This window comes from Schistocerca nitens, chromosome 7 (assembly GCF_023898315.1).
Source record: "Schistocerca nitens isolate TAMUIC-IGC-003100 chromosome 7, iqSchNite1.1, whole genome shotgun sequence".
Classification (NCBI taxonomy): domain Eukaryota; kingdom Metazoa; phylum Arthropoda; class Insecta; order Orthoptera; family Acrididae; genus Schistocerca; species Schistocerca nitens.
The window spans coordinates 137,332,580-137,351,992 of NC_064620.1; the positions used below are offsets into that span (position 1 = coordinate 137,332,580).

The following is a 19,413-nucleotide window of genomic DNA, read 5'->3' on the forward strand; positions in this document are numbered from 1 at the left end:
TTGCAGCTTCGCATAATACTGAGGGTGCAGCTCAAAACTATCAAAATTAAACATGACTTTGACTCGGTCTGTTTCAGCGGTTGTTTCAAACTATTGCCTCTGACTTAGAAATTATTTCTAACTTTGTGCGAGCACTATTCTCCTGGCCGCTAATGTTAACCTGAGTTATATTTAATGGTTCAAAACACGGTGTGTGAGGTCCGGGAAGAAACGAGATAACGGGAGGCCATCTGCCGCACGCACCTCGCTGCTCCGTCGTTCATTCTGTAAACAGTCCTTCACCCCCGCCAGAGTCCTGGAGTCCGCGGCCGCCTCACCTTGGCACACGCGCGCCCCCCATATTTTCCGCTGTCTCGCGAGATACCGGGAATGATAAGTATTTCGGGAGTCAACTTGAAGACGGTAACCTTGAGCTAAGAGAAGACCCCAGAATGTTGATGAGCGCCATCTGAAATGCACATAAGAACCGGTTGTGGCGCCTTGGCACTAGGAGCTCCTTCAGGTCCTAGCCACTGACCTCTGAGGTGAACGATCGGCGAAAGGATACGTCTCCAAGACTCTCCGGTGGTTAGCTATTATGCTCTTAAGACATGACTCATAAACGTCTGGCGGTTAAAGACTATTTTATCACAGGGTAGGCTCAAAGCGTCCCACTTAATACACGTATATCAAATATCTTTTGGCATTTCAGGTTTGTAAAAAAGACTGGGAAAGCAGCTTGAGACCGCTTAAAGACAGTGCCGCAGATTAACCAAAGCTTGTTCATTCATATCCTTCGTGCCGGCCTGTGTGGCCGAGTGGTTCTAGGTGCTACAGTCTGCAACCGCGCGACCGCTACCGTCGCAGGTTCGAATCCTGCCTCGGGCATGGATGTGTGTGATGTCCTTAGGTTATTTAGGTTTAAGTAGTTCTAAGTTCTAGGGGACTGATGACCTCAGCAGTTAAGCCCCATAGTGCTCAGAGCCATATCCTTCGCACGTTATTAGTAGACACAAATTCACCTTATTACGGAGCTATAATCCTGCAAAATACTTTCTGGAAAGTATAATACAGGCTGCGTCAAAAAAATGTATACACAGTTTGAAGCGTCATAGAAAATTTACTTCCCGTTCTACAATGTTAAATTTCTGGAAATGGAAAGCTTAAAGTCCAATTGGAAAAATAAATGTACTTTGCAAATGTGATTAATGTTCAAACTGGTGGCCTTCAGCATCAATACATTTCTGAGTACGAGTCACCACTGATTCCGTACATCGTACCAAAGTATCCAATGAGATTTCTGCGCGCACCACCTGAATCTCATTCCAAAGTGTGTCCAGGTTACGTGGTTTACGTTTGTACACCTCGTCTTTTACTGTGCCCCATAAGAAGAAATCCAGCGGCGTGAGGTCTGGCGAGCGTGCAGGAAACTCGATTGGTCCCCTGCGTCCTATCCACTGGCCTGGCACATTGTGATCCAGGTATGCTCCGTACGTCCCTATGATAGTGCGGCGGGGCGCCATCTAGTTGGAAATAAAACTCATCATTACCGTATAATGCACGAATGGCAGGGAATATGGAGTCAGCAAGCATTGTTAGGTAAGTTTCTCTAGTAACGGTACCTTCAAAGCGGAAAGGCCCAATGAGTCCCCTTGCAGACAAACCACACCACACATTTACACCATGCAAATTCGCAGCCTTTTCAACTGTAATGTGAGGATTATCTTCAACCCAGTACAGACAACTGTGCCTATTGACAGTTCCATTGAGTTTGAATTGGGCTTCAACCGACCAAATTATGCTACCCATAAATTCCGATTTGCGTCTCACCATCTCCTGAACCCATTCACAAAATTCTACCTTTAGGTCTGGATCGTCGTCACTTAGCTGTTGCACCAGCCTTGGAATGTACACACGAAATTTGCCTTTCTTCAGAATGCGTAGCACATTACTAGCACTTACATTACTCTCATGTGCCACTTGCCTTGAAGATTTTTGAGGCGACGCTGAAACAGTTCCAAGACCGCAGTTGTGGAATCATCACTTGGAGCTGTACGAGGTCGCCCTGATCGACCTTTATGCACATCACACACTGTTCCATGATTTTCGAATTTGTCTCGTAGACGTGTAATTGTTAACCTTGAGAGTGGTTCTGTACCATACTCACTTCTCCACCGTCTTCGAACTGCAGCTACATTCTCAAACTTCCAGTACCACTTATTACTTTCTCACAGATATTTAACCCTGTAGAACGGGAAATAAATTATTTACGACAGTTCAAAGTGTGTATACATTTTTTTGACGCACCTTGTATATTAAAATGACGTACCGGTAGTAGACAACATCCGAAGTTCCATGGGGCTTCTGTCGGACGATGTTGTTTTATGCAGAGAAGTGGGTACGCTACAAAATTGTAGCGAAATGCAAGAAGACCTGCAGTGGATCGACGCTTGCTGCGGGCAGTGGATATTGGCTCTCAACATGAAACGTCCCCTTTGAACAATTATACAAGACTGTGCCTAAACTGACACACTATATTTTTAGCGCAACGCCATCTGACTTTCAAAAATCCCTACAGAAGAATGGCCCTGACTAACGTTAAACTATACCTTTCACAAATCACTTACCTCACAAAAATCTTCGCTACTCAAGCTACTGCAATACAGCGAGCGCCACTACTGCCAGCTAAATAAAAGATTCAAAGTACTGAAGGCACTAACTACTGATAGGCATAGTTAGCAAAATGAAAGATTTTGATAGAGAACAAACAATGTATATACCTCAATAGTGTTGAAAACTCATAATATACATAGCAGTTCATGACACCCAGTATTAAGAATTTCACCATCTCTCTCCCCACATCCACCACTGCTGGCGGCTCACCTCCAACTGCGCAACGCTATGTGCTGTTCACATCCAGCTGCCGCTGCCCAACACTACAATGGCAGACAACAATGCAAACTAGCCACAGACTGCACACAGCACAGCCAGTGATTTTCATACAGAGCGCTACGTAACGTTGCCAATAAGAAAACATAAACAGCCTACTTACATAGCCCCCATGCTCCCCACAAAAAATTTTACAAATTGTTTTGGGCAGTGGCCAATAATGATTTGATAAAATTTTCCATAATTGCAATAACAAAGAAATCAAATGCACACACTTATTGATACAATGTTGGTCAAAATCTAAAATTTTCTCACAGTCCATAAAGACAGTCCAGATTGGTCATCACAGTAAAATTGCAGTTTTTTTTTCTTCGAAGTCTGAGCAGTAAAAGAAAATGCACACGGAAGTAGTGGATTTCCATGCTGTCTTGAAGAAGTAGTGTTGTTCTTCCAACGGAAAGACAGTGCTGACTCTTGTCATGCAGACAGGTAATGGGTCACAACAGAGCAAACCCACAGCAGAGCCATTCGACGTTTTGAAGAATATTGATAGGTGGGTCATCACAGAGTAGACCCACTGTAGTCCTGGTAGAGATTGTGGTATTGGTGGGCCACCAGAGATGCAGACCCACTGTAGTCCTTGTAGAGATAATGGTATTGGTGGGCCATCAAAGATGCAGCCCCAATGTAGTCCTTGTAGAGACGGCTAGCAGCCATCCGTTGTGACTGTGCAGGTGCACAATCACCATCGAAGAGTCTTGCAGAGAATATAGCAAGTCCATAAACCACCACTGGTGCACTCACAAAGTTTTTTTCTAATTGTCCTTAGAACCAGCAATGCTGTTATCCAGTCCCTTGCTGAATTATTAACACATGTGCAAACACTATCAGTCCCTACTTCTCACATATTGTCCATATACTATGACCAACAGAAATGTGTGCAGTGAAATGTAACTTACAAGTTACTTAATTTGATGAACTGGTGTCAATTACAATTTTATAACATAAGAATGCAATAACAAAGGTACAAAATACATCATTAAAAACATAATAATACAGATAACATTTGTAGTACAGGCTTTACAAAAGAATCTAAATAACATATACATCAGTGTTACAGGAATTATGACATAAGTAAATAAATAAAAGATCAGAATAATTATTGAAACATCAACTTCACACATGAGCATTAAAACAGAAGAGAATAAATAATGTCTAAGCATATTTACAAGGTAAATAACATATTATTAATGCCAATTATGTTTGAGGATAACAGTATTCCTCATCACAGTGAATGTAGCTTAGTATTAGAAAAATTCTACAACATAAGTCTTTTCAGATAAACATATAAATACAGGAAAAACATAAATACCCAAGGGTACCCAAACATATAGCGGAATAATACAAGGAAAGGACAGGGTTTGTTTTACTGCAGTATTTTGCAAACAAAACTTTCTTTACTTCTCGGAGATCTCCCTTCGTTCTTCATTATTTCCAAAAGTCCTATCTATACCTGCTTCCTGTACTCTATTCATATTCCTTTCAAAATAATTATTTCTTAGTGCACAATACTCATTTTTGCCAAGTCTGTTTCTTATAGCTTCTCAATGCATTTCTTCCAATTCATCATAGTTAGTTTCTTATATAGTCTACCCCCTCTTAAGCTAACTTAAATCTACTGAGCTCAGATGCTAAACTAAGGAACGAGGCAATGCAGCAGCACAAAACAATTAACACAAACAGCAATGATAAAAAATACAAAAGGCAAAGCAAGCAGCATAAATTACAACTAATATAAGGCAATGAGCAGCAAACAAGAAAAATAAATCAGTAGTAAACTGGCTTAACAGAGTAATGCAAAGTGAAATTTAGTAGCACTACGCCTGGCAAACAGCAGCATAAAATGAAATAACTTATACCTAAACATAACAAAGTTCAAGCAGAAAAAATATTACACTAAAAATGCCATGTCTAATACCTATGTCACATCTTAACACTAGAGTGATGCATCACAATTTATTCTACAAAAGAAATTACCAAGTACTTGAAAAGAAAATTCTGTATGCAATTCCTGTGAAGGGAAATGTCTTTTTGTGCTCCTTCGTTTTCTTTAAGTACATCATGAAGTTATTCTTTACTGGGTCTGTAGGCATAAAATATTTATATTAGTACAAATATAAAATTTTATTTTAACCAATGCTACAGTGCAGCTAGAAACTTCATATTAAACAAAATGAGCAAATATGTACAAAGGAAGGCATGAAATATCAGTCATTAGCCATATGGCACTTCATAAGTTAGTAGAAATTCTCTCAATTCTCGTAGAAAGACACTTGTCATAATCAGGTGTGCAGATGTACGAATATTTCCCATCAGTTCATAAGCATTTCAGTAAGTAGCACAAAGTATGAGTAATCGTATGTTTTCAAGTAATGAACATGTCATATTTGCGATGCTTTCTACAAAGGAACGTCAATAGCGAGGATAATGGCCCCCCCCTTTTTTTTTCTCTCCACCTAATGGCTTTCTTTTGTCAGACGACTACCTCTCAGCTGGACGACCAAAATGCATTACGTCAAGGTCACTTACGTTTCTTAACGAAATATTTACGACAGCAGTTTGCTACAGTGACAGTCTCATATAAAAATTTCACAGGTCGAGAATTTGCGTTACAAATGTGTAGAAACAAAATCTTATGAATATAACTGTGGTGTCACCGCTAGACACCACACTTGCTAGGTGGTAACTTAAATCGGCCGCGGTCCTGTAGTACATGTCGGACCCGCGTGTCGCCACTATGTAATCGCAAACCTAGCGCCACCACATGGCAGGTCACAAGACACGGACTTGACCTCGCCCCAGTTGTACGGACGACATAGCTTGCGACAAGACGTATCACGTCTTCCTCTCATTTGCCGAGAGACAGATTAAATAGCCTTCAGCTAGTCCATCGCTACTACCTAGCAAGGCGCCATGTGTATCATTGCTAATTGCTTACTACTATGCAAGAGATGTATTTCAACAAGAAGAACATCATTAAAAGTTAAGTAGATGACAATCTCTCTTCTTTTCTTTATAGTTTTTCATCCAGTCTCCTGTTTCAGAATTTACGCCCGTCTGCGTTAGTTTCGCGTGCACCTAGCCACTCATTGTGTCGAGACCTTAGGGAATCGACACAACAATAACAGTGTCCAAAAAATTTTCCCCGGCATTGTGATACATTCACGCATTTACACACATTTCATAACTCTTAAAGTACGATTCTTGGTTTCCAACAACCTTTTTCACAAACCAGAGTCCCTAACCACTACTCATTATTCCTTACCTTATTCGTCGACTCTTCTTCAATATTTCATCATAACAGATACGTAGCATACTCAAATAACTCATATATCATCAGCTTATTGATCATAAAAATACCGCAACAGCATAATACACATAGTCATCGTAATAATAACATCATAACACCTCAGTCAACTCTCAAAATCGTCGTAGCTTCCTCCAATAATTTCAAAACCTAAAAAAAATTCTCTGCTCATGTCAAAAGTGTCATCTGCCTCAAACGTACTTTAAAAATTGTGATCCCATACCAAATATATCATTCAAAGCTCTCATAATATCACAATGGTTCCGAAAAAGTATGAACAGTTCACAAAGTACAGACAAAATACAATTTCATAAGTGTGAAATTATCCAACTGTGTAATTACGTAAACATCTGTCACTGATGTAGTAAAATAAATATTTGTCTCTTTCAGTTAAATGATCAGATAGCTGTGTAATTCTGTGTTGGAGAAATATGGTACCGATGTGTAAAGTTGTATAAGCAAGTACCATATTAGCTAGGGCTCCTTGTGCTTGCCACACACATGGTACACAAAGTAGGTATGTACCCCCCTGAGGATTAATGTAATTATACCCTCAGGTGTTACAGATTGCAACAATGGAATGAAATGTATTACGGAAAACCTTTGTATTATTGTACTTCAAATATCTTTAAATATAAATGATTTAAGTACAAAATTAATCACTTAAATACATGTCCTGTAGCGCTAAATGTGAGTCTTGCTGTAAGATAATCTATGTGGAAGTGTCGCAGTTATTGTCCTCCGAAAGCTAAGTTCTGCAGAAGCCAATGTACTTACCTCATGATAAACAAAAGTGAAATGCTTTGCGTATAGATATGTTAGTTATTACGCTTATTGCCGTGATGAAGAAAGTACTGTGCTGTAACGTATTCTTGTGCTACGGAAAAGGCTGTCTCATTGTAGCTATACCACAAAAGTTACTACTAAAACATGTTTTACTTTCCAAAATAATTCAGAAAAACTGTGCAGATATAAAACAGAAACACTGAAAAAGCAACATTGTAAATTGTCACTCATTAGTAGCGTCGTGATAAAATCGTGTAGCTGTCACATAAACTAACCACTGTGTCATCTGGTATTTCACAGAAAGTACTTTAAATCCAGAATGTATTTTCAAGTAAACCAAAATGTTGCATTGAAATCTCATTAGCAGTACTGGTAAATGTTCTAAGAATGTGAGCCTTATAGTCTTTACGTAATCGTGCAACTAACAAGCAAGAATGTACATACACAATAACACTGTGTCGTCTGTTCTCAATAACAATGCATTCGTAATTTCTGTTTAAATAAGTTCTCTTGGTTCTTGACTGGATATTTAACTTCAAACATTGTTGCATGTTAACAGTTTCTTAAGTCTGACAAAGCATACTAGAAATGTGAAGAGAAAAGTTTTATGGCAAAGACAAAGTTAAAAAGCAGATTATCTTTCAATAAACGGTTTTACATGTGAAATGTGGTGTAAACCTTTACTCTTCCTAGTACGCAGCGTTTCAACTTCAACGCCATTATCATGTGGTATACGTCGGATTCTGTAAGGTGCATTGTAAACTAGAAAGAATTTGTGACTCAAGTGTTTCTTCTTATGTGACAATGAATGAGCTTTAATGAGAACTTTCTGACCAATATATAATTTCTTTGCATTTGCTTTACCGTGTAGTTTTCTCCTTTTGTCTGCTGCAGATTTTATATTTTTAATAGCCAAATCAATTATGTCTTTGTGTCGAAGTTTACGTGTATTCGGGAAAGGTACAAGCTCTCTGATTCTGTTCGGTGGTTCTTCATTCTTCAGTACAAGCGTAGGTGGTAAAGCAGCGGAGTCGTGAGGCATTTCATTCAGCACGTTTTGAAATAAGTGTAAATATCTGTCCCAATGCTGATGCTTTCTGTGACAATAAAGTCTGCAAAGCTTATTGATTTCTTTCATAATCCGTTAGGAGGGGTTACAACGTGGTGAGTACAATGAAATAAAAACAGGTTTGATTTTATGACTCCGAAGCATGCGTGACCAAACAGCAGATCTGAATTGCGGTCCGTTATCTGAAATGACTTTACTAACGTGTCCAACTTCACGTAAGAAATTTTTAACAAAGGCGTTGGATACAGACCGTCCAGTGGCTTTACGTAACAGAGTGAAAGAAACAAATTTTGAACTAAGTTCCACAGCGACTAGAACGTACGAAAATCCATTCGATGTTCTGACAAGGGGTCCCAACAGATCAACAGCAGCAAATTCTTTTAATTTAGAAGGAATGATAGGAAACAGCGGAGCACGATGGGAGATAGTAGATGGTTTCGCCTTTTGACAAAGTTTACAAATAGACAAGACTCTTCGAATTCTCTTTTCCATATTGTTAAAATAACAAGTCGTTCGAAGAATATGATAACATTTTCGTGGGCCAAAATGTGCGTAGCTGAAATGGATGTACCAAATGAGCTTATTAACAAAATCGTCTGGAATGCAAAGTACCCATAGCTTGTCATCAACAGTGCAGCGTTTGAAGAGTATGTTGTTTCTAACCAGGTAATAATGCCGAATCTGTGTGTGTGTCTTTTCATGCCATTTGCTCTTGATGTCTTTCCAAATCGGATCTTTATCTTGTTCATGAGCAATGTCCTTTAAAGATATGGTGATGAAGTTTTCAAAGGCGACTTTCTGAATGTAAAGAATACTGAAATTTTTCTCGAGGTTGCCTTCTGTGTTACTTTTCTCAAGCCCAGCCGGTGCGCGTGACAGAGCGTCCGCAACAATGTTCTCCTTGCCGGGAATGTAGACTATTGTGAAGCGGAATTCTTGCAGAAACAATGCCCAACGTTTTAACCTGTCATGATTTAATTTTGAAAACATAAGAAATTGTAATGCACGATGATCACTGTATACTTTTACGTGCTTACCAGAAAGAAAGAAACGGAATTTGTTAAATGCCCAAACGATAGCTAAAGCTTCTAATTCAGTAACGGAATAATTTTTTTCAGATTTTGTTAGCACTCGGCTAGCAAAAGCAATGATTTTCCGAATAGTAGTGTCATTTTCTGTGGCTTCTTGAAATAAATGGGCACCAAGACCGACTTTAGAAGAATCCGTGCTAAGGCAGAAATCTTGTGACAGATCTGGATGAGCTAGTATTGGCGCATTAAGTAGCGATTCTTTCAAAGAATTGAATTCCAACTGTGCTTGTTCGTCCCAGTTCCAAATAGTATTTTTTCCAGTGAGAGAACAAAGTTTTGGTGTAACTACAATTTGCATATTCAGAAAACGACGGTAAAAATTTACAAGACCTAGAAAACTGCGGACTTGTTTTTTTGTGGATGGAACTGGAATGGCTCTTACTGCTTCTAACTTTTCAGGATCCGGCTGAATACCTTCAGAAGAAATAATATGTCCCAAAAACTTCACCTTTGTCCTACCGAATTCAGACTTTTCCAAGTTAACTGTAATTCCAGATTCTGCAAAAATACGTAACAAACTGTTGAGGATGCGATTATGTTGTTCCCATGAAGCTTCTGCTATTAGAATATCGTCCACATATAAGGTGATGTGACGTTTTAAGAACTCAGGTACTATGGAATTTAGCCCGCGAATGAATGCTGCTGAAGAAATCTTCAAACCAAAAGGAAGTTTCCGAAACTGATAACAAACGCCGAAACAAAGAAAAGCTGTGTATTTTCTACATTCTGGATGAAGTTCGATCTGATAAAAGCTGGATCTGAGATCAATGGAAGACAACACTTTTACACCATTAAAATTTTGTAGAAGTTCTTCCAACGTTTGCGGCCTGTCTGTTTCAGGAATAATGATAGTATTGATTTGTCTCGAATCTAAGACAAGCCTGATCGATCCATTTTTTTTTCTCAACAACATGTAATGGATTGTTGTATGAGCTTACTGCAGGCTCAATAATGCCCTCGTCAAGCATAGATTGTATTTCTGTTCTAACACGGTCCCTATAATGTGCTGGAATTACGTATGGTCTAACACAAAATTTAGTATGCTCACGAACACGAAATTGGTATTGAAATCCCTTGATTGTTCCTGTTGTGTGAGTAAAAACTGTGGAATGTGCTTGTAAAATCTCAAAAAGGTCCTGCCTATCAGTGTCATTACAATTCTCAATTGTTTGAATTTTATTCTGAATTAACTCATTAGTTTCAAATATGCCGTCGATATCATCCCTGTCAGTACTAGTAGAGTGATTGTTAGTGTCTAGTTCCGTAGAAAATTCCGAACTGTTGTCTAACAGAAGGTAAAGCCGATTAATTACTTCGTCATGGTTTGAGAGCCAATCTTCAAATTTCAAAGCTATTGACCTACCTTCTTTCTCTAAACTTATTTCAGCATCGTGAAAGTTTAAGATTACTTTGTATTCATTCAAAAAGTCTACTCCCAATATAATTTCCGTCGAAAATAATGGAACAATAAGAAAGTTCATAGAGAAGCTGTGGCTTTGACAAAAGAATTCTAAGTTGATTTGTTGGCGCACATCTACACTTTTTCCAAAGATTGCACCTTGTAATTTAATCTTATGTAACGGAAGTGTGGGACAATCGTTCGATTTGTTGCATTTGCTAAAGGCTGTTTCACTAATTACTGAAATGGGACTGCCAGAGTCAAGTACTGCCGTAAATTTTACGTCATTTACAGTAATGTGAATCACAGGATATGCAATGTTGTTATTTTTTACGTCGTGTTCCTGGAGTAAGATGTCCCTAATGTCTTCCATTTTTACGTAATTACTAGCTATGGCAGCTGCGTCGTCAGTTTCATAAGTACGTTTTGTGGCTGCCAGCGGTATGAGTCATTGCCTATTGTGTCTTTGTTGGCGCGCGTCGTTATTGGGATTTGGAGACCTAACTTCAACAAATTCACCTTGTCGAGAGGGCTCTGCTCTGTTTGAATCCCGCCAGTTCTGATGAAATTCAGGTCTGTCGTTACGATCATATCGTCTGTCGTCATGTCGGTAGATTCCATAGTTTCTTTCTTGTCGGTCGCATGGTGGAGAATTTCTCCCTGAATCGTAACTGCGCGCTGGACCGTTGCATCTGAAGTTATTCTGTCTCCCTTGATAATAATTATTTTGGTTCCCATATTGCCTGTTTCTCTGATTGTCTCTGTGATAGTCATTACCGCGGAGAGGTGATCTTTCCCTGTAATTATTACTACTCTGCCAACGGTTGTCATACGGGTGGTGTCTGTTTCGGTCACGATTTACGTTGAAAGAATAGCCTTGTCGTATATTATTTCTGTCATCGCGGAATTGTGACGGATGTGATCTGTAATTGTTGTGCTCCTGTTTTCGTGTTCCGCGATTATCAGTGTCAATTTCTAGTTCTTGTAACAGTCCCTGAAAAGCTTCAATGTCGTCTTTGCAACGTCCTGCTAAAATAATATGCCGTAAATGTTCAGGCAGTTTGATTAAGCAAATGCGGATGAGTTCTGAGGGGCTGTATGGGTTTGAAAGATACTGATTCTTATGCAACATGTCTTCAAAATATTTGACAAGACTGGAAAATTCAGATTGTTCGAAATGTTTCATCATTATGATGCTATGTTTTACTCGGTCTTGTGTAGCTTGAGACCAATATGCTGAGAGGAAGGCATGGTAAAATTCTCCTTCACTGTGACAATCGTGAATGACCGATCGCATTCTTACAGCTGGTTCATTCTCTAAGTCGCCACACATAAATTCTAATCTGTGCTCTAATGACCAGAAGGGAGGAAAACAATGAGAGAATTGATGGAGCCATGCTTGTGGATGAATGTCGTTGCCAGAATTCTTAAATGTTTTGAATTTACGTGTAGTAATGAACAGCTTATAGTCAAAATCATCATGTCGGCGAGTCGCATGTCGGTCATTGTTACGTCGTTTCGGCGGTTCCATCTCAAAATTCGGTGTACCTAGCCAATTTCTTTCATAATTTCCGAAGTGCCCTGTGTTGTTATTTTGTGGCTGTTCCGTATTTCTATGTCCCTCTTCCCGTACTGGAGTGCGAGTGTCCTCTGAAATATGTAATTCTTGTATTACTTGTGCCAAATGATCTTGTACTTCCCGGATTTCTCTTTTGTACTGTGTATTGATTTGATTTTGATTTTGTTTGAATTTTCTAATTTGTTCATACTCTTCAGTGTCCGTGAAGGCTACAGGTCTTGTGTCATTCAGATCATCATCTACCTTTGTAGATAAGTTAGTGAACTGATCTGAAAGTTCGGCTACTTTATCCGATAGTGAAATTATTTCCTCTGTGTGTTTTTCTGAACCAAATTTCAGAGTGTCCATTTGTGTTGAAATCGTATCTACTGTGTCTTTTAAGTTTTCCTGAGTTTTTGCAAGTTGCGTAACCGAATCGGTAGATGCAACTGGGTCAATTTTAGCTTGCAAGGTGTCGTGATTTTCATGAACAATAGTCTGCAGTTCTTTTATGGCTGCTTCGTGATTCTGTAATGCATTTTCATGACGCGAAAAAATAGGTTGGAAATGCTCACAAACTTGTGTTTTTACGTCATTACAGACTTTTTGACATTTCGATTCAATGTTATGTAGCTCAGTAGTTAAATCTTCACGTGTTTGTTCAAGTGTGGTGTCTAACTTTTGAAGCTTTTGCTGTGTTTGTCTCTGATTTTGTTCCATTGTGTCTAGCTGTTGCTGTGTTTGTCTCTGATTTTGTTCCATTGTGTCTAACTTTTGAAGCTTTTGCTGTGTTTGTCTCTGATTTTGTTCCATTGTGTCTAACTTTTGAAGACTTTGTCCCATTTGTCTCTGATTTTGTTCCATTTGTTGCATTAATTGCAATAATAATGTATTAGTGTCTGGAATCTGTTTCTCTATGCTTTTTGGCAGTGCATTTTCACCGGCAACATTCACATTTTGAGAAGCAGAAAATGTGTCTTGACTCATTTGAGAAAACGGTGAGGACCCAAAACCTAAGTCTACAGTATATGCAATATCGTGTTCTGTCATTTCGGATTCCTGAGGCGAGCTGTTGCCGACCGATCGATGGATAATGCTTCCTTGTTCACTACCTGTTTCACTGTCTACACCATTATTTGCCGCCTGCTTCATTTCCCTATGCACAATTACCAAATTACTACTTCGAATGTCTGTTAATTCACTACACAGTGGTGCTGATAAGCTACGCTCGTCGTCACTATTATTTCTCAGTTTACTTTGAAACCTAGTGTTACGTTTTTCACACGCCATTATTGTCACAATATTTCACACGATAACACAGAACAGCACAATTTGAAGAGCAAAATAACAAAACACATTAACATAGCATTGAAAATAATATCTAGTTAATTGCAAGCGCAGCTGTGAAATACTTGGTGCAAATCTACATGCATGCCACAACTGTGTACAACAATGAAAAACTACAACTACAAAGGAAATTCTCTCTATAATTACGCGCTAGCAATAAACAAAAGCTACACTAATTACACAAACTTCAAGAAAAAAAATCAGAAGATTCCAGTGAGGTATCCTCGGCTAAGGGTCGACATATGAAACGTCCCCTTTGAACAATTATACAAGACTGTGCCTAAACTGACACACTATATTTTTAGCGCAACGCAATCTGACTTTCAAAAATCCCTACAGAAGAATGGCCCTGACTAACATTAAACTATACCTTTCACAAATCACTTACCTCACAAAAATCTTCGCTACTCAAGCTACTGCAATACAGCGAGCGCCACTACTGCCAGCTAAATAAAAGATTCAAAGTACTGAAGGCACTAACTACTGATAGGCATAGTTAGCAAAATGAAAGATTTTGATAGAGAACAAACAATGTATTTACCTCAATAGTGTTGAAAACTCATAATATACATAGCAGTTCATGACACCCAGTTTTAAAAATTTCACAACTCCGCCATCTCTCTCCCCACATCCACCACTGCTGGCGGCTCACCTCCAACTGCGCAACGCTATGCGCTGTTCACATCCAGCTGCCGCTGCCCAAAACTACAATGGCAGACAACAATGCAAACTAGCCACAGACTGCACACAGCACAGCCAGTGATTTTCATACAGAGCGCTACGTAACGTTGCCAATAAGAAAACATAAACAGCCTACTTACAAACATAAATAAATGTAACGTATTGCTCATACATAAAGATTCATTATTGTATGATTAAACGATTACAGAACAATCACTGGAAGCAATTACTCCTATAAAATACCCAGGAGCATGCGTAAGGAGCGATTGAAGGTTTTTATTCAAGAGAAAGGACTCCACAAATTGACGAAGTCAGTCACGCGTGGTACACCTCTGGCACTCATACAAGCACCTATTTGGCTTGACAATGCTTCACTGAGTAGTTCTACATCTACATATATACTCCGCTAGCCACCAATCGGTGTGTGGCGGAGGGCACAATTCGCGCCAAAGTCATATTCGCCCCCCCCCCCCCCCACTCTGTTCCACTCCCGGATCGTGCGAGGGAAAAACGACTGTCTGAACGCCTCAATACGAGCTCTAATTTCCCTTATCTTTGAATGGTGATCATTGCGCAATTTGAAAGTTGGTGGTAATAACATATGCTTTACATCCTCGGTGAAGATCGAATTTCGGAATTTAGTGAGCAGCCCCTTCTGTTTAGCGTGCCGTCTATCTGCAAGTGTGTCCCACTTCAAACTTTCTATGAGATCTGCAACGCTCTCGCGATGGCTAAATGTACCAGTCACGAATCTTGCCGCTCTTCTTTATACCTTCTCAATGTCTTGAATCAGACCCAACTGGTAAGGGACCCACACAGACAAACAGTACTCCAAGACTGGACGAAGTAACGTACCGTAAGCTATTTCCTTTGTTGAAGGACTGCATCGCTTCAGGATTCTACCAATAAACGGCAATCTAGAGTTTGCCTTTGCCGTTACTTGTGTAATCTGATCATTCAATTTGAGATCATTTCGAATAGTCACACCCAGATACTTGACGGATGTTACCGCTTCCAAAGACTGGGCATTTATTTTGTACTCGTATATTAATGAGAATTTTCGTCTTGTTATACGCATATACAGCATCATTGGCAAACAGTCTAATGCCGCTGTCAATAGCATCAATCAGATCGTTTATTTAAATCGTAAAAAGCAGCGGACCTATTACGCTGCCCTGGGGAACACCTGAAGTTACGCTTGTTTCTGTTGAAGTCACCCCGTTCATGACGACATACAGATCCCTGTCTGTTAGAAAACTTTCTATCCAACCACATATGTCATCGGATAGACCGTAAGCGCGCACTTTTTGGAGCATGCTACAGTGCGGAACTGAGTCGAACGCCTTTCGAAAGTCAAGAAATACGGCTTCAACCTGGGAGCCGGTATCTAGAGCCTGTTGTGTATCATGCACAAAGAGGGCCAGCTGTGTCTCGCGTGACCGCTGTTTCCTAAAACCGTGCTAGTTTATGCAGATGAGCTTCTCAGAGTCTAGAGAGGTCATTATGTCCGTTGGATATCATGCTGGGGGATATCGTGAAAATTCTGTCCAATTAACGCGTTAGAGCGTCAAAATGTCGCTGGTTGGAGGGCTCTGCTCAAACTGCTCCAAACATTCTCAAGTGGGGAGGGATCTGGCGACGTTTCTGTCCAAGCTGGGGTGTGGCTAGCATGAAGACAAAGAGCAGAAACCTTAGCCATGTGCGAGCTGGCATTGTCCTGTTGAAATGTAAGCCCAGGATGGCTTGCCGTGAAGGGCAGCGAAACGGGACGTAGAATCGAGCGGTAATAGGCGTTTCAGTCCGGAGCCACGCGGCTGCTACGGTCGCAGTTTCGAATCCTGCCTCGGGCATGGATGTGTGTGATGTCCTGAGGTTAGTTAGGTTTAAGTAGTTCTAAGTCTAGGGGACTGATGACCTCAGATGTTAAGTCCCATAGTGCTTAGAGCCATCTGAACCATCTGTACAACTATGCTGTTAGGGTGCCGCGAATGACAACCAAAGGCGTCCTGCAATGAAAAGAAATGACACCCCAGACCCATCACTCCTAACTGTCCGACGGTAAGGGGGGCGACGATCAGGCTGGTGCACCACCACTGTCCGGGGCGTTTCCAGACACGTTCTCACTGGTCACCAGAGCTCAATTCAAAGCTGGCCTCACCACAGTTCTACTCCATTCAATGAGATTCTAGGCTGAAGACGTGTCTGGGGAGTCCCAGACAGCAGTGGGATACGGCACTACAACCAGGTGTGATGGTCTGGAATGCCATTTCTTTTCATAGCAGAACCACTTTGAATGTAATTCTCGGCACTGTTACAGAACGGCGGTAAGTCGACCAGGCTAAATAGTACGGATGTGCTTGTTAGTTTTGACGTGGTACCATTATACACCAAGGTACCTTTAAAGGACTCTTTATCTCTTATCAGCCAACATTTTGATAAGAACATTACGGCCTTATTTGAACGTGTGCTTTTAACATCTTATTTTCAGTTTAATGGTGAATTTTTATGAACAATTGATGGCGTTGCTATGGGAAGCTCCCTCTCCCCTCTGGAAGCTAATTTAATCATGGAAGACTTCGAGGACAAGGCACTGGACTGAGCAAGCTTTAAACCAACGGTGTTCTGGAAGTACGTGGGCGACACATTTGTGATATGGCCACACGGGATGGATGAATTACATTGATTTCTTGAGCATCTGAATTCAATCCAAGCTAGTATAAAATTTACTGTGGACATACAAAGAGACGGCTGCCTCCCCTTTTTGGATGTTGTCGTTGATAGCACATTAAAACTCCTCCCGAACAGGCCATGAAGGCCCAACGGTACCGACCGGCCGCCGTGTCATCCTCAGACCACAGGTGTCACTGGATGCGGATATGGAGGGTCATGTGGTCAACACACCGCTCTCCCGGCCGTATGTCAGTTTCCGAGACCGGAGCCGCTACTTCTCAATCAAGTAGCTCCTGAGGTTGCCTCACAAGGGCTGAGTTCACCCCGCTTTCCAACAGCGCTCGGCAGACCGGATGGTTACCCATCTAATTGCTAGCCCAGCCCGACAGCGCTTAACTTCGGTGATCTGACGGGGACCGGTGTTACCACTGTGGCAAGGTCGTTGGCGATGGCACATTAGGACGTGCCGTATGTCTTAAGCCAATACACACAAACCTATATCTACATTCCAGTAGCTACCATCACCGTTCACAGACCATAGGTGTCCTTAAGACCTTAGTGCATAGGGCGCACTGTATATCCGATAAAGATAATTTGTAAGAAGGGCTCACATACCTCAAGAGCACTTTTAAAGCGAATGGATTTTCCCTGCAACAAATTCGTAGAGCATTCAATGTGAAACTTAGAATGCAGGTATGTGATGGGGAAGAAGACAGTAATTCCTTCATATCAAGTCCTTTTTCGCCCTATGTGGGTGCTCTTTCCTCAAAGATAGACCGTATTCTTGAGAAACATTGTGTTAAGATGATCTTCCGGCCTCCCACAAACATTGCAGCTTTACTCGGCTCTGTAAAGGACGATTTACTGCTTCGTAAAGCGGGTGTGTATCAGATATCTTGCGGAAATTGTGAGAAGTCATACATAGGTCAAACAACATGCGTTCATGAAAGATGTGTGGAGCATCGGAGATACACACGCTTATCACAGCCAGACAAGTCGGCTGCGGCCGAACATTGTATTCATACAGAGCATTCCATGAGCTACAGCGACGTGAAGACTTTAACAGCCGCCTCTTTCATTTGGAATTCTGTCTTCAAGGAAGCTATAAAGATTAGGCTAGGTAATAATTTAATAAATAGAGATAATGGTTTTAATTTGGACAAAGCATGGAATGTGGCTCTTGGGGTCGTCATGGTGTCACCTCCGCCGAACATAGATCGATAAACGAATCGAATGTCTGTACGCCTTCGCCACTGGCGGCGCATGTGTAGGCGTATTTCTTTGCCGTCGACCAGCGTCTGTGACCCGCATGCGCAGTACCGCCGCGGTGAAGCATATAAGGCCGCGCTTGGCATCTTGTCGTCAGTCTTGTGACTCACTCTGAGGATGGCTGGGCGACACGCGGCCGAAATATCAGTCGAGGAAATTTTATTTGCGCGGCTGCATGCCCGAAATTTAATGGACTATTCATTACGCCGCGAGAACTTGAAAATGCACATCTGTAGCCAATTTGCTTGTCTTTACATTTACATCTACTGACTTCCGTCCCACTCGAATAATTCCTACGTGATGCTTCGTCTGTTTTTTTTCTTTATTTTCTGTAATAGTGAGTACATTGTCAGGTTTACACAAGTACAACATTTGGTAAACATTACAACATACGCTCCACAAAATATCACTTGAAAAATAAGTATTTTTGACACATTCACATTCTACGACTAGGAATTCGACGTGGCGGAAAGAATGGACAGTATTGTTCGACAACAGCAGGAGCACTATCGTCGCAGAAGCCGTAAACGTACACCATATTTGCATATTCTTCGTTAGTGTGGCATTTTAACCAGCGCGTGTACGAACACTATTAACCGATGTTTCTCTCCGGTACACTCTCAGTCAGTCACACTAAGTCGTCGTTAAACAACACGGGCAATTGCGCCTGCAGCTGGCTAGGTTATTGGCAGAAGGCAGCCCGAGTGAGGAGGTTGAAAGCGATGAGGGAGGATGGCTACAATAAAACCCCAGAGAGGTTAAATGGGTAAGACTGAAACGAGTACGCCACTAACCCTGAAGCAAATGTACATTAAATGTGTTCTATCTCGGAAATCACTGGGAATAGGGTATAAGTCCACATGGTGTTCTTAGCTTCAAATGATCGTTCCTGTCGTTTCACTGAATACTAACGATTCCTCCTGGGACACTGTGTATAGCTAAAGTCGGAATTTCTGTGAGGTGATGCAACTGTGCATAGAAAAGTCGCACTGTCAGAAAATAGTGTCGGAAAAGAGAAAGACATGGTGCGGAGAACTGGCAGTTGATGTTCAAGATAAATAGGTAAAACGTATTAGCCTACCACTAAAGAGACAGAAAGTCCCAATATTGTTCCACTACACTTTTGATGGTAAATCACGAGAAACAGTAACTGCAAAACAGCTGGAGTAGTAGTGAGGAGCAATACAAAGCAGAACCACGACATAAAACGAGTCTTACGACAAGCAGCCGGCAGGCTGGGATTCGTTGCGAAGAGAAACGCCGCGTTTCGTCACGGTTTCATTTGGTAATGTCTAGTCCGTCTATGCC

The 19,413-nt window shown here is 40.9% G+C and overlaps 1 pseudogene; it reads right to left on the bottom strand.

Annotated features, from left to right (window-relative positions):
- Positions 1-17,165: 17,165 nt before the first annotated feature.
- On the bottom strand, positions 17,166-17,283 carry LOC126196085 (5S ribosomal RNA; annotated as a pseudogene).
- Positions 17,284-19,413: the final 2,130 nt, after the last annotated feature.